The sequence below is a fragment of the Triticum aestivum genome, chromosome 7D, assembly GCF_018294505.1.
Source record: "Triticum aestivum cultivar Chinese Spring chromosome 7D, IWGSC CS RefSeq v2.1, whole genome shotgun sequence".
Classification (NCBI taxonomy): Eukaryota; Viridiplantae; Streptophyta; class Magnoliopsida; order Poales; family Poaceae; genus Triticum; species Triticum aestivum.
This window is the reverse complement of record NC_057814.1, coordinates 366791980-366807334: the sequence shown is the minus strand read 5'-3', so window position 1 is coordinate 366807334 and position 15355 is coordinate 366791980.

Genomic DNA, 15355 nt, shown 5'->3' with positions numbered 1-15355 from the left:
CCTCCTCCTCGTCCGTAGCCCCGGTCGTTGCGCTCGGGGCGTCGATCGAAGCTTCCATCTCGAATGGCCCTGAGCTCCTGACAGTCGTTGGTGTTGTGGCTGTGTATGTTGTGGAAGGCGCAGAACGGTCGGCTGCTCTTGGATGACTCTGGTCCCGGCCGCGCTTCGTATCAGGCTCCGCCGCGAGTACGGCCACTCCTTTGCGCTTCACGTCCTTGGCCTTGGCTTTCTTCTCCTCCAGGTCGGCAGCTGGAAGCTCGAGGAGGGAAAGGCGCCCTTCCTCAGCTCTCTCGCACTTGGTCGCCGGGTTAAACAGCTCCAGAGCCGTGCACAGCTCCTCGTGGATGGCGAGCTCCTCCTTCATCCTCACGTCGCGGACGCCATCAAAAAACGCCGAAATGATGGCCTCATCCGTCCCCTTGGGGATCTCGAGACGAACGTTGTTGAAGCGTTGGATGTACTTCTCCAAGGTCTCACCTGGCTGCTGCTTGATATGACACAGGTCACCCGCGGCCGGAGGGCGATCGAGAGTGCCCTGGAAGTTGGCGACGAAGCGGTCGTGCATCTCATCCCAGGAGGAGATCGAGCCCGGGGGCAGGTTCAGGAGCCATGAGCACGCGCCGTCCTTGAGAGCCATGGGGAACCAGTTCGCCATGACTTTTCCGTCGCCGTTGGCCGCCTCGATGCTCAGCTCATAGAGCTGCAAGAACTCCGCAGGGTCGGGGGTGCCGTCGTAGCAAGGAGGCAGATCCGGCTTGAACTTGCCCGGCCAGGCGATGCTACGCAGCTCAGGAGTGAAGGCACGGGAGCCGGCCGTGGCCGCCGGGGCCCGTCGAGGAGGCGGAGCTTGACCTTGGTGTCCCCGCGCCGCCACGGCAAGTGGCGCCTGGCCCTGCCGCGGCAAGCGATCCTGACGTGGCGGTGCTGGGAGCGGTGGAGCGTTTTCTTGCGGTCGGGGAACTTCTTGGCAGTTTCCTTCTTCCCGCGCGGGTGCCCGGCGCGGTGGGTCGTGCCGGGGGGCCGCGCGTCTTGGCGCCAGAGCGCCGTCTTGGGGCAGAGGTGGTGGAGGTGCTCCGCGAGCCACGTCGCCCGCAGCTGGCGGAGGGCGAGGCAGCGAGAGGGACGGTGCGGGGGGGGCCAGCAGCGCTGACGAGCTCGGCGATGCGATCCAACCAGTCCTCATAGAGGTCGTCGACCGGGCGGTAGCGCAGGAGCTCGCGTGCCATAAGCAGCGCGGCCTGCACGTCCGTGGGAGCGCGACGAGCGTGAGACGACGAGCCGGCTGGGGTCAGCAACGGAGTGGCGGTGCGGCCATCCCGCCACACAGAGGGATGCAGAGAGGACGCTTGCTGCTCGTTTCCCGCCGGACCGGAGGCGGCATTGGTGGTGGGTGACGGAGAACGACGGGGAGGCCCACCGACAGGGGCTGTCTAGGCGACAGGGTGGCGAGAGCGGCCCGACGCTCAGCGCGGGCCCGACGAGCGTCGGCCATGAACTTGGTGGAGTGGCAAAACACGGATCAACGAGAAGAAAGCTTCAGCGCACCCCTACCTGGCACGCCAAATGTCGGATTACGGGTTCCGGCAAAACCCTTGAGGTTCGAACACTGGGGTGCGCACGAAGATCTCTCCTCCCTCTAGCTCACTCGCAGCAAGATCTCATGGCCTAGCTCGACGAACCCAAAGAACAAAGGGACACAAGATTTATACTGGTTCGGGCCACCGTTGTGGTGTAATACCCCACTCCAGTGTGGTGTGATGGATTGCCTCTTGGGCTGAGGATCAACAGTACAAGGGAAGAACAGCCTCGCGAGGAGAGGTGTTCTTGTGCTCGATGAGCTTGTGGATGTGAGGATGGAGTGGATCCAATCCCAGATGAGTTTAAGATGCCTCCTATCATGGTGGCTAGTCCTATTTATAGGGGCCCTGGTCCTCTTCCCAAATATTGAGCGGGAAGGGATCCCACAACGGCCAATTTGAAGGGGGACAACTAGTACAAGCTATCCTGACAAAAGTAGTCTTCGCCTGCCAAAGGCTCTGGTAATGACGCTGTCTTGGGCTCCACGGTGACCTCCGTCCTGCCGTCCTTCCGGTCTTGGTCTTGTTGCACCGATATGGAAACCTTTGCCTGATCCCTCGGGACTCCTCGCCTGCGCTTGCCCCTTTAGCACCAAAGAGGAAACGAGGACATTGTGCTTGCTGGCTCCCGCCTGGCCTTGGTCTTCATGGCTTACGTCGTAGGAACCTCGTGAGGTTCCCCTTGCCTTGATCTCTCCGCCCCTCGCGAGCTAGCCTGGTGAGGCCGCCCCGAGGAGTTCTTGCGTCGTCCGCCTTGCGAGGGTCTTGAGTATTTCTGGTGAAGACGGGCCATACGGGGCCGCTGGTAGAGCCACGTCGTGGACCGCAGGCAGGCAAGTCTGGGGACCCCCGTTCCCAGAACGCCGACAGTTCCCAGAACACCGACAGGCGGGAGTGGTCCCGTTGAGCAACAACTCCCGCCAGACCGCCATCATCGCCATGATGCTGGACCTCAACGCGCACGGCCTCGATCCGCTCTGGGTCGAGCTGGAAGCGGAGGAGGTGCAGGCGTTCTTCGACAACTTTTCGGAGAATTACATCCGCGACGAGCCGCTTCTCATCCGCGACACCACCAAGGAGGAGATGGACTACATCGGCGCCAGGGCGGCGGAGGCGGCACTCGCCAAGGAGGCTGGCAGTGCGGGCACCGTGGAGGACGAGGCTGACACGGCCGCGGAGGAGAAAGAGCTCACCGGATGGGCGGAGTCTGCCGGGGAGGCCAGCAGCATCGGCGCCAGGGCCCCCCTCATCAAAGATGTGGTCGAGGACTCGGCCGAAGAAGAGGCCGAGGCTGACGACCCCTCGACCACGGGGAAGAAACGCGTCCTGCGGTGGGCTAGCTCCGACGAGCCGGTCTGGCCCGGCAGGACTGTGCAGCGGCAACAGGCTCAGGAGCAGCCCGTGCGCCAGACGAGGGCGATGAAGGCTACGGCAGCGATGAAGACGGCGAAGGCCGTGATAGCGAAGAAGACGGCGGCTGCCTCTTCTTCGTCCAAGCGGTGCAGGACCCCATCCCCTTCTCCTCCTCCTTCGGACAGCACCTTGGAGGCCGAGTTCGACCTCGGGTCCTTTATCCCGAAGAGGAAGAGGAAGCCAGTGGAGGGGGAGGACGAGTAAGTACTTCGCCCCCCATCATCTCCTGACCCCACGCCAGTGTTATCCTCCTTTGACTTGATGTTACCTTCACAGGGACATGGAGATGCTGGCCCAGAGGATGGCGAAGAGGGCCAGGGCCTCGACGAGCGACAAGCCCCCGGCTGGCGCTCCGCACACGCCGGTGGTGGTGGAGATCAGCCCGGACAACAGCCCCCGACGCAGCCCCCGCTTCAGCCCCCAGCGTGAGTTCATCACTCACTCTTCGTTGACGGGCATCGGGACACGAATCCTTGGTGCTGACCTTGTCGGGTTTGCAGGAGGAGAGCGGCGGCAGGAGGAGCCACTGACGGCCACCCCCAACAGGCCGCCACCATCGACCACGCCGCCCAGAGGGGCGTCCCCGGCAAGGGCACCAAGCACTGAGCCCATGCGCACGGAGGAGGAGGAGGCGAACTTGGGTGCCGGTGGCTCCGTCCCGGCGACGAACGTTGGCGGGGAGGGAAACACTTCTTCCCAGCTCGGCACGGGTACGTGGCCTGCCCCTCGTCCCTGTTTTTTTTTCTTTTTTTGAATCTTGATCTTGGCCTCGTCTCATTCTCCTTCTCAGTATCTAGACCCTCCCCCAATGGATCAGGAGGATATCGACACCGTCATCGAGGAGGTCGCCGAGGACGCCGAGGCCGAGGCCGACAAGATTGCTGCCGAGGAGGCCGCCAACACCACCGCTGAGGAGGCCGCCAAGGGGCCTGCCGGGGAGGCCGGCAAGGCCGCTGCCGAAGAGGCCGGCAAGGGGCCTGCCGTGCAGGAGGTGGCTGACGACCAACCTCCCTCCCCTACTTCCCCTGCCCTGGGCAAGTACTTGAAGGTGGGCGATGACCTGTTCATCCACCTTCCAGGGACGGCGAGCACCAGGGCACCAGCCGGGGGGGGTGTTCGACGATGAGGCGCTCGCCACCGCCGGGCTCCAGGTTGTCGATGAACCGAGCGCTGGCGGTGGCGTTTCCCAAGAGGAGCAGCTTCTCCGGGACATGAGCGTCAACTTTCGGAAGCTCCAGGCACTCCATCGCGCCTACCTCGACAAGGCGAAATCCAGGATGGCGGCAGCGAACAAGGCGGAGGCGGATCTTGAGGAGCGCGTCGCTCAGACGCAGGCCTGGTTCCGCGAGGCTCAGGAAGAACTGAAGGCTGCCCAAGGCGAGTTGGCTGAGCGCAAACAGGAGCTCATCCTGAAGCAGGCTAATGTCGAGAAGGCCCAATAGGTGGCGAAGGAGCAGGCCGCCAAGGACGAGGCCGCTCGGCAACAGCACCAGGCTTTGCTAAACTCCTAGGAGGAGGACCTTGCCGCCCGTGAAGAGGCGCTTGCCACCACACTCCACGGCAAGGACGAGGAAGTCGAGAAGCTCATCGCGCAGCGGACCCAGGAGCTGGAGCAGAGGCACAAGGACGTGCTCGATGCTCTGGCTCGGGTTCACGCCAGCGAAGTGGAGAAGCTAGAGCTGGAGCGGGACAGGCTGAAGAAGGTGGTCTCGGAGCTGACGAAGGAGAGGGACACAGACAACCACGCTTTGGCGGATGCCCAGGCCCCGGTCTCCCACAAGGCCAAGCTGCTCTTCGAGGCCAACGACTCCATCAATGACCTTAAGCTGAAAATGGACGGCTTGGAGGGTAAGATTTTGGAGGCCAGGGCCCATGAGGAGACCCTGACCAAGGCCCTCGAGGAGGAGAAACAGCAGAGGAGGAACGACGCCGCTAACCACAAGGACTATGTGGCCAGTGTCGACCTCTGGATTAGCCGCCTCGTCGACGTCGCGGGGAAGCTCACCGCCCAGCTAGCCTCCATGGGCCTGCCGGATGTCAGGTACTCCCAAGAGTCGAACATGAGCCCCAATGTCAGGCTGAGTCGTATCAAGCCCATCATAAGCTAAGTTGACAGAGTCCAGAGGGTGGAGGGCCAGCGCCAGGACTAGGCACCCCGTTCATCGCCGCTGCGGGTTCATGACCAAGACAATTTTATCTTAAGTTAGAACCACAGCAATTATTGATGTAATATAACTCTGTAGTACTTTAAGATGAAACGTGCTATCTTCCTGTGTTGATCTTTCTTTGTATGTATACACCCTACGCCTAGTGGGATAGGGTTGCTGGCTCGTAAACACATGCTATGGCGCTTTGAGGACGGATTCTTAGCAGCCTGCCGGGAGGCGCTTGCTGCCGGGCAAACCACCTTGCCGCTCTCAGCGCGACGGCTTGAACTGTTGAGCGGACTCAAAACAGAACAAGGGCGTTGCTAATAGCGGGCAGGTCACCTTGCCGTTCTCAGCGCGGCCGCTTGAACTGTTGAGCTGACTCGAAACAGGACAAGGGCGTTGCCAATGACGGAAGGGTCCCATTGCGTGCCGGATTTCCATACAAAGAGCAAGACCTTTCGAGGGGAATAGCCTCATATTAAAAAGGAATTGCCCAAAGTTTTGCGTGACTTAGCTTTTCGTGGCCGCGCGGATGGTTGTTGTGACTGCGGACGGCACCGGAGCGTGGCCGATCACCGTCGCCTTCCTCTCTCGAGCCATCGCCACAAAGAAATTGATGAATCGACCCCCAAATCGGATTTTCACAGCTTGCTCCCCCTACCTGGCGCGCCAAAGATGTCGCGGGAATGACACCTATGGGATCATGAGGATCCCTTCTACGGTTGGCAGGCGCGGGGCTATGCAAAGAGTGGGTTTGGGAGATCAACACGGGGGAAATTTATCCAGGTTCGGGCCGCAAGCGATGCGTAATACCCTACTCCTGTTGGTTTGTGTTTATCTGGTGTTCTTGGACTAGCTACAAAGGGTGCAGGGTCCAAAAAGTCTGAATCCTTCCTCAGTACGCCTCGGGCCTCCTTTTATAGTCAAAGGGGTTGCCACAGTGGTACACATGAGGTGGAAAGTATGTACAGTGTACAAGCTTATCGCCTGACATCACAGGACAAAGCGCATTTAATGCGCTACTTAGGTGCCCTCTTGCTTTATCGGGGACGGCAATGAAGCCCGTCCCGTTCGTCGCCGCTTCACCTTGCTTCGACACGCGTCCAGGCCAACGAGGCATGTAGCACCACGCTGGCTAGCTGGCTGCTGAGTTGGTGCGGTGGGAGAGTCTTCACGAAGATCTGCATGCCACCACGCAGGTGCTTGCTGAGTTGGCCTAGAAGCTGCACGCCGCCACGCAGGTGCCTGCCTTGTTGGCGGGCCGACTGCTGTGTTGGAACGGCAGTGGAGCCTTGGCAGGTGTGGGCCTGGCTGCGGCCCCACAGATTTCCCTGGCAAGGGTCTTGCCGGGGGCCCGACAAGGATCTTGCCGGGGGCCCAACAAGGATCTTGCCGGGGTCTCGTAGGTGTCCCCGGCAAGGGTCTTGTCGGGAGTCTTGTGAGCGTCCCCAGCAAGGATCTTGCCGGGGGTTTCCATTTTCTGGTTCTCATCTAGCCTTGTATGTTCTTGGTCTTCACAAAGATCTGCATGCCACCATGCAGGCGCCTCCCGAGCCTTTGTTCCAATGTCGTTGATGGTGTTGGAACTCTTAGGCTCAAGGGTGGCGGCCTCGCTGGTGTTGGGCAAGTTACCCCGGCAAGAGCTTGCCGGGGCTACGTAAGTTGCCTTGCCGGGGAAAGCCCACCTTGTTCCTTTGCTCCTCGCGCCTCTGGCTTGGCGCTGCTCTGGTTGTCTTGTGTCTTCGCTTCCCCTGCCCCGCCAAGCGTGGCCGCTGGCGTGGCTACAACTGCCCGCGCACAAGTAAAGGGGTACATACGGCCCCTACTTTTGTACACCGACACAATTCCTAGAAAATTGCATGACGAGTGGGAACCTACTGTCAAAGTCAAGATTAAGAATTATGAGTGTTTTGCTTTGTGTGACTTGGGTGCTAGTGTTTCTACAATTCCGAAATCTTTATGTGATGTGATTGGTCTTACCAATCTTGAAGAATGTTCCTTCAATTTGCACTTGGCGGATTCTACTATTAAAAGGCCTATGGGAATAATTAATGATGTTCTTATTCTTGCAAATAGGAACTATGTGCCCATAGATTTCATAGTTCTTGATATTGATTGCAATCCGTCTTGTCCAATTATTCTTGGTAGACCGTTTTTACGCACTATCGGTGCCGTGATTGATATGAAAGAAGGCAATATTAAGTTCCAATTTCCTTTGAGGAAAGGTATGGAACACTTTCCTAGAACAAAAATCAGGCCACCTTATGAATCAATCATGAGGGCATCTTATGGATCTCGAACCAAAGATGACAAAACTTAGATCCTTGCCTTACGCCTGTGCTAAGGGCGTAAAACTATAACGCTTGTTGGGAGGCAACCCAATGAATAAAATTTATTTTTGCTTTTTGCTTTGGGTTATTGAGTGTTTACAAAATTATGCTACTGGTATGATTGTGCTTTCTGTGTTTTAATTAGTGTTTGTGCCAAGTAAAGCCTTTAGGATCCTCTTGGGTGATATTTGTTTGATCTTGCTGAAAAAGACAGAAACTTTGCGCTCACGAAAATAATTTTCATAAATCACACAAAAGAGATTTTGCTCTGATTCCTTTTGCAGAAGATTAATATACAAATTACCCTGGCCTTCCTAATTTGGTTGAATTTTTGGAGTTCCAGAAATATTCTCTAAAGTCAGATTACTACAGACTGTTCTGTTTTGACAGATTCTGTTTTCTTTGTGTTGTGTGCTTATTTTGATGGCTCTATGGTTTTCTTTCATGATTTTTTGCCATGGAAAAGTTGGAACACAGTAGATATAATACAAAAACAAAATATTAATTGGTTTGATACAGCACTTATAGTAGTAGTTTGCTTTCTTATAATAACAGATCTCACAAAGGTTTTGTTGAGTTTTGTGCGATTGAAGTTTTCAAGTTTTGGGTTATCTTACAATGGATGAAGGAAGGATGCAAGAGCCTAAGCTTGGGGATGCCCCGACATCCCAAGATATTATCCAAGAATGAGCAACCAACTAAGCTTGGGGATGCGCCCGAGTGGCATCCCCGCTTTCTTCCAACAACTATCGGTATTTTACTCGAGGCTATATTTTTATTCGTCACATGATATGTGTTTTGCTTGGAGCGTCTTGTATGATATGAGTCTTTGCTTGTTTTATTTTGTGTTTTAAGTCATCAACCCTTGCTGGACACACCTATTTGAGAGAGCCAAAATTATATCATGACTTGTTAGAATTGCTCTCTATGCTTCACTTAAATCTTTTATGAGCTAGGACTTGCTCTAGTGCTTCACTTATATCTTTTTTAGCACGGTGTGCTTTGTTATTTTTGAAGAAATGCTCTCTTGATTCACTTAGATTTATTTGAGAGTTAGTAAAATTTTGAAAAAATTCTCTCTTGCTTCACTTAAATTATTTTGAGAGAAAGAAAATTTGTTATTCTCATGATCTTCACTTATATTTGTTTGAGCTTATGAAAAGCAACACATAAAAGTTAGTCCCAAAGTGATAGATATCCAAGAAGGATAAAGAAAAAGAAAATGTCATGAAGATCATTGGACAAAATAAACTTGATTCTTAGTAATAGTTTTGAGATATGGTGATGTGATATGTTAGTTATGTTGATGAGTAATTGTGCTCTAGTAAGAATATTGGTGTTAAGGTTTGTGATTCCCTATGCATGCACGAAAGTCAATAATCATGCAATGAAAATTATATCCTACTTGTGGTGCATTATTCGGTGTTAATTATGCTTAATGCTTGCTTATGAGATTATTCGTTTCTTGGTTGGTCGCTTCTCAATCTTTCTGCTAGCCTTCATTTTGCACTAAGTATGACCTCTACTTGCGCATCCAAAATCCTTTAAACCAGTTTTGCCACATGATTCCACTATATCTACCTATATGCGGTATTCTTTTGTCGTTCTAAGCAAATTTGCATGTGCCATGATACGTCTCCAACGTATCTACAATTTCTGATTGTTCCATGCTATTATATTATCCATCTAGGATGTTTTATATGCATTTATATGATATTTTATATGATTTTTGGGACTAACCTTTAACCTAGAGCCCAGTGCCAGTTTATGTTTTTCCTTGTTTTTGAATATCGCGGAAAAGGAAAACCAAACGGAGTCCAATTGACCTGAAAATTTATGGAGATTATTTTTGGACCAGAAGAAGCACATCGAGCATCGGAGATGGGCCAGAAGAGTCCCGAGGCACCCACGAGGGTGGGGGGGCACGCCCTACCCCCTGGGCGTGCCCCCCTACCTCGTGGCCGCCTCGGAGACCCCCCTGACTTGTCCCCGACGCCAAAACCTCTTATATATACAGAAACCCCCAGAACATAACCTAGATCGGGAGTTCCGCCGCCGCAAGCCTCTGTAGCCACCGAAAACCAATCTAGACCCGTTCTGGCACCCTTCCGGAGGGGGGAATCCCTCTCCGGTGGCCATCTTCATCATCCCGATGCTCTCCATGACGAGGAGGGAGTAGTTCACCCTCGGGGCTGAGGGTATGTACCAGTAGCTATGTGTTTGATCTCTCTCTCTCTCTCTCATGTTCTTGATTTGGCACGATCTTGATGTATCGCGAGCTTTGCTATTATAGTTGGATCTTATGATGTTTCTCCCCCTCTATTCTCTTGTAATGGATTGAGTTTTCCCTTCGAAGTTATCTTATCGGATTGAGTCTTTAAGGATTTGAGAACACTTGATGTATGTCTTGCATGTGCTTATCTGTGGTGACAATGGGATATTCACGTGATCTACTTGATGTATGTTTTGGTGATCAACTTGCGGGTTCCGTAACATTGTGAACTTATGCATAGGGGTTGGCACACGTTTTCGTCTTGACTCTCCGGTAGAAACTTTGGGGCACTCTTTGAAGTACTTTGTGTTGGTTTGAATAGATGAATCTGAGATTGTGTGATGCATATCGTATAATCATACCCACGGATACTTGAGGTGACATTGGAGTATCTATGTGACATTAGGGTTTTGGTTTATATGTGTCTTAAGGTGTTATTCTAGTACGAACTCTTGAATAGATCAATCCGAAAGAATAACTTTGAGGTGGTTTCATACCCTACAATAATCTCTTCGTTTGTTCTCCGCTATTAGTGACTTTGGAGTGACTCTTTGTTGCATGTTGAGGGATAGTTATATGATCCAATTATGTTATTATTGTTGAGAGAACTTGCACTAGTGAAAGTATGAACCCTAGGCCTTGTTTTGAAGCATTGCAATACCGATTGTGCTCACTTTTATCATTAGTTACCTTGCTGTTTTTATATTTTCAGATTACAAAAACCTATATCTACCATCCATATTGCACTTCTATCACCATCTTTTCACCGAACTAGTGCACCTATACAATTTACCATTGTATTGGGTGTGTTGGGGACACAAGAGACTCTTTGTTATTTGGTTGCAGGGTTGCTTGAGAGAGACCATCTTCATCCTACGCCTCCCATGGATTGATAAACCTTAGGTCATCCACTTGAGGGAAATTTGCTACTGTCCTACAAACCTCTGCACTTGGAGGCCCAACAACGTCTACAGGAAGAAGGTTGTGTAGTAGACATCAAGCAATTTCTGGCGCCGTTGCCGGGTAGGTGAGTTCTTGAAGGTATATCTTTAGATCTTGCAATCAAATCTTTTTGTTTCTTGTTTTATCACTAGTTTAGTCTATAAAAGAAAACTACAAAAAAATGGAATTGAGGATGCCTCATATGCTTCATATTTTTAATGTCTTCCGTGGAAATAAGGATTCCGATAATTGTGCCAAAATGTTAGAAGAAGAATGCATTAAAATGTTTGGCACTAAATCTTTGAATGATGAGCATGATTGCAATGTTGTTAGTATGAACTCTTTGAATATTCATAGTACTAATGATGATTGCACTAGTCATGATGAAAATGTCTCTTATAAGCATGTCAATTTTTGTGGAGTGCATAGAGTTTGCAAGTACACACCAAATAGGGAAGATAGATTTTGCAAGAGGCATAAGTATTTAGAAACTAAATGGCTACAAGAGAGGCTAGATGCTTGTGCTGACAATTTAAAATTTCTTTGCCATCCTTGTGAACTTTGCAATGAACATGATCATCTAAATAAGCAATGCAAATTGTTTCATGATCGTATCGTGTCCAAAAATTATGATGACTTGATTTCCCTTGCACATCATAATGAACTTAGTTTGCTTGTGGGTTATGAAGAAATGAAATGTTTAACTAAGGATATTCCAGAACTTGTCCTTGATAAAGTTCTTGATCTTGATCTAGAGGAAATTTATATGTATTGTGCGGTGAATTGCATTGAAAATCCTTATATTTCCAATTACATAAAGACAAGAAAACAAATAGAAGATGAAGAGAATACTAATGAAAGGGAAGAGACTTCCCAATATTCTCCTATTATTTCTTATGATGAATCAGGTAACGAGGAGGAGCCTTCTATTCAACTAATCTCATTAATAAGGAGCTCCAAAAATAGGGTTAAACCCACACATGATGTGAAGAAGAAAAAGAAAAGACGGAGAAGCAAAGGTAGAAAGGTATCTCTCCCAAATGATGTTGCTCCTATTACTCATTGTGATGATGATAATTGCTATACTATTGGTGCTATCCATACTATTAATGATGAGAGTGATTATGCTTATGATATGAAAAGACCAAAGCTTGGGGATGCTATGTTTGATGAGAATGACATGTTTGAGAATATATTTGCTTCAATTAATGTTTGTCCCAAGCTTGGGGATGCTATATTTAATGAAGATTATATTTTTAGCCTCCCAAGTTTTGATGAGCAAATCTATTATGATGATAGCATGCCTCCTATTTATGATGATTATTGTGATGACACTTATGCTATAAAAAGTAGTGATGATTATAAAACTTGTCATGATTATGATTACCCTTTTCTGAACAATACTCTTTTAATGTGGAAACAATTTATAGTATTCGAGTCTCTTATGATACTCCTACTATTCCGAATGAGAAGAATTTTGCTTATGTGGAGAGTAATAAAATTTCTATGCTTGTAGATCATGAAAAGAATGCTTTATGTGGTAGTTATATTGTTGAATTCATTCATGATGCTACTGAAAATTATTATGAGGGAGGAACATATGCTTGTAGGAATCGCAATAATATCAAGTTTCTTCTTTATGTGTTGAAAATCTTGAAGATTTGCTTGTTATACCTTCCTATGCTAGTTGTTTCATGTTCCCATAAGTTGTTGGCTCACAAAATCCTTATGCATAGGAAGTGGGTTAGACTTAAATGTGCTAGTCATATTCTTCATGATGCTCTCTTTATGCTTCAATTCTTATCTTTTATGTGAGCATCATTGAAATCATCATGCCTAGCTAGGGGCGTTAAACGTTAGCGCCTGTTGGGAGGCAACCCAATTTTATTTTTGTTCTTTGTTTTTGCTCATGTTTAGTAATAAATAATTCATCTAGCCTCTGGTTAGATGTGGTGTTATGTTTTAATTAGTGTTTGTTCCAAGTAGAATCTTTGGGAAGACTTGGGTGAAGTCTTTATGATCTTGTTGTAAAAAACAGAAACTTTAGCGCTCACGAGATTAGCTGCCATTTTTTAATGGAGAATGATTTTAGGTTGATTCTTTTTGCAGACGATTAATAGACAAATTCCTAAGGTCAAAAAATTTAGTTCAGAATTTTTGGAGTTCCAGGAGTATACGTTTGATACAGATTACTACAGACTGTTCTGTTTTTGACAGATTCTGTTTTCTATGTGTTGTTTGCTTATTTTGATGAATTTATGAGTAGTATCAGAGGGTATGAACCATATATAAGTTGTAATACAGTATATATTACACCAATATGAATTTAGAATGAGTTCACAACAGTACCAAAAGCGGTGATTTATTTTCTTATACTAACGGAGCTTACGGTTTTCTGTTGAGTTTTGTGTTGTGAAGTTTTCAGGTTTTGGGTAAAGATTCGATGGACTATGGAATAAGGAGTGGAAAGAGCCTAATCTTGGGGATGCCCAAGGCACCCCAAGGTAATATTCAAGGACAACCAAGAGCCTAATCTTGGGGATGCCCCGGATGGCATCCCCTCTTTCGTCTTCGTTCATCGATAACTTTACTTGGAGCTATATTTTTATTCACCACATGATATGTGTTTTGCTTAGAGCGTCATTTTATTTTATTTTGTTTTGCTTGCTGTTTGAATAGAAGACCAAGATCTGAAATTTTTAAATGTTAGAGAGTCTTCACATAGTTACATAATTATTCAACTACTCATTGATATTCACTTATATCTTTCGGAGTAGTTTATCGTTTGCTCTAGTGCTTCACTTATATTATTTTGAGAGTCATAAACAGCATGGTAATTTTCTTAGGTTATGAATTTAGTCCTAATATGATGGGCATCCAAGATGGGTATAATAAAAACTTTCATATAAAGTGCATTGAATACTATGAGAAGTTTGATACTTGATAATTATTTTGAGATATAAAGATGGTGATATTAGAGTCGTGCTAGTTGAGTAATTGTGAATTTAAGAAATACTTGTGTTGAGGTTTGCAAGTCCCGTAGCATGCACTTATGGTAACCATTGTGTGACAAATTTGAAGCATGAGGTGTTCTTTGATTGCCTTCCTTATGAGTGGCGGTCGGGGACGAGCGATGGTCGTTTCCTACCAATCTATCCCCCTAGGAGCATGCGCGTAGTGCTTGGTTTTTGATGACTTGTTGATTTTTGCAATAAGTATGTGAGTTCTTTATGACTAATGTTGAGTCCATGGATTATACACACTCTCATCCTTCCATCATTGCTAGCCTCTTCGGTACCGTGCATTGCCCTTTCTCACCTCGAGAGTTGGTGCAAACTTCGCCGGTGCATCCAAACCCCGTGATATGATACACTCTACCACACATAAACCTCCTTATATCTTCCTCAAAACAGCCACCATACCTACCTATTATGGCATTTCCATTGCCATTCCGAGATATATTGCCATGCAACTTTCCACCATTTCATTTATTATGACACGCTTCATCATTGTCATATTGCCTTGCATGATCATGTAGTTGACATCGTATTTGTGGCAAAGCCACCATGCATAATTCATCATACATGTCACTCTTGATTCATTGCCCATCCCGGTACACCGCCGGAGGCATCCATGTAGAGTCATATTTTGTTCTAGTATCGAGTTGTAATCTTTGAGTTGTAAATAAATAAGAGTGTGGTGATCATCATTCTTAGAGCATTGTCCCATGTGAGGAAAGGATGATGGAGACTATGATTCCCCCACAAGTCGGGATGAGACTCCGGACGAAGAAAAAAAAGAAAAAAGGAAAAAAAAGAAAGGCCAAATAAAAAAAAGAAGGCCCAAAAAACAAAACAAAAAATGAGAGAAAAAGAGAGAAGGGACAACGCTACTATCCTTTTACCACACTTGTGCTTCAAAGTAGCACCATGATCTTCATGATAGAGAGTCTCCTATGTTTTCACTTTCATATAGTAGTGGGAATTTTCATTATAGAACTTGGCTTGTATATTCCAACAATGGGCTTCCTCAAAATGCCCTAGGTTTTCGTGAGCAAGCAAGTTGGATGCACACCCACTTAGTTTCTTTTTGTTGAGCTTTCATACATTTATAGCTCTAGTGCATCCGTTGCATGGCAATCCCTACTCCTCGCATTGACATCAATTGATGGGCATCTCCCTAGCCCGTTGATTAGCCGCGTCAATGTGAGAGTTTCTCCTTTTTTGTCTTCTCCACACAATCCCCATCATTTTATTCTATTCCACCCATAGTGAAATGTCCATGGCTCACGCTCATGTATTGCATGAAAGTTGAAAAAAGTTTGAGAATACTAAAGTATGAAACAATTGCTTGGCTTGTCATCGGGGTTGTGCATGATGAGAGCATTTTGTGTGACAAAAATGAAGCATGGCCAAACTATATGATTTTGTAGGGATGAGCTTTCTTTGGCTATGTTATTTTGAGAAGACATAATTGCTTTGTTAGTATGCTTGAAGTATTATTATTTTTATGTCAATATTAAACTTTTGTCTTGAATCTTTTGGATCTGAATATTCTTGCCACAATAACGAAAATTACATTGATAAATATGCTAGGTAGCATTCCACATCAAAAATTCTGTTTTTATCATTTACCTACTCGAGGACGAGCAGGAACTAAGCTTGGGGATGC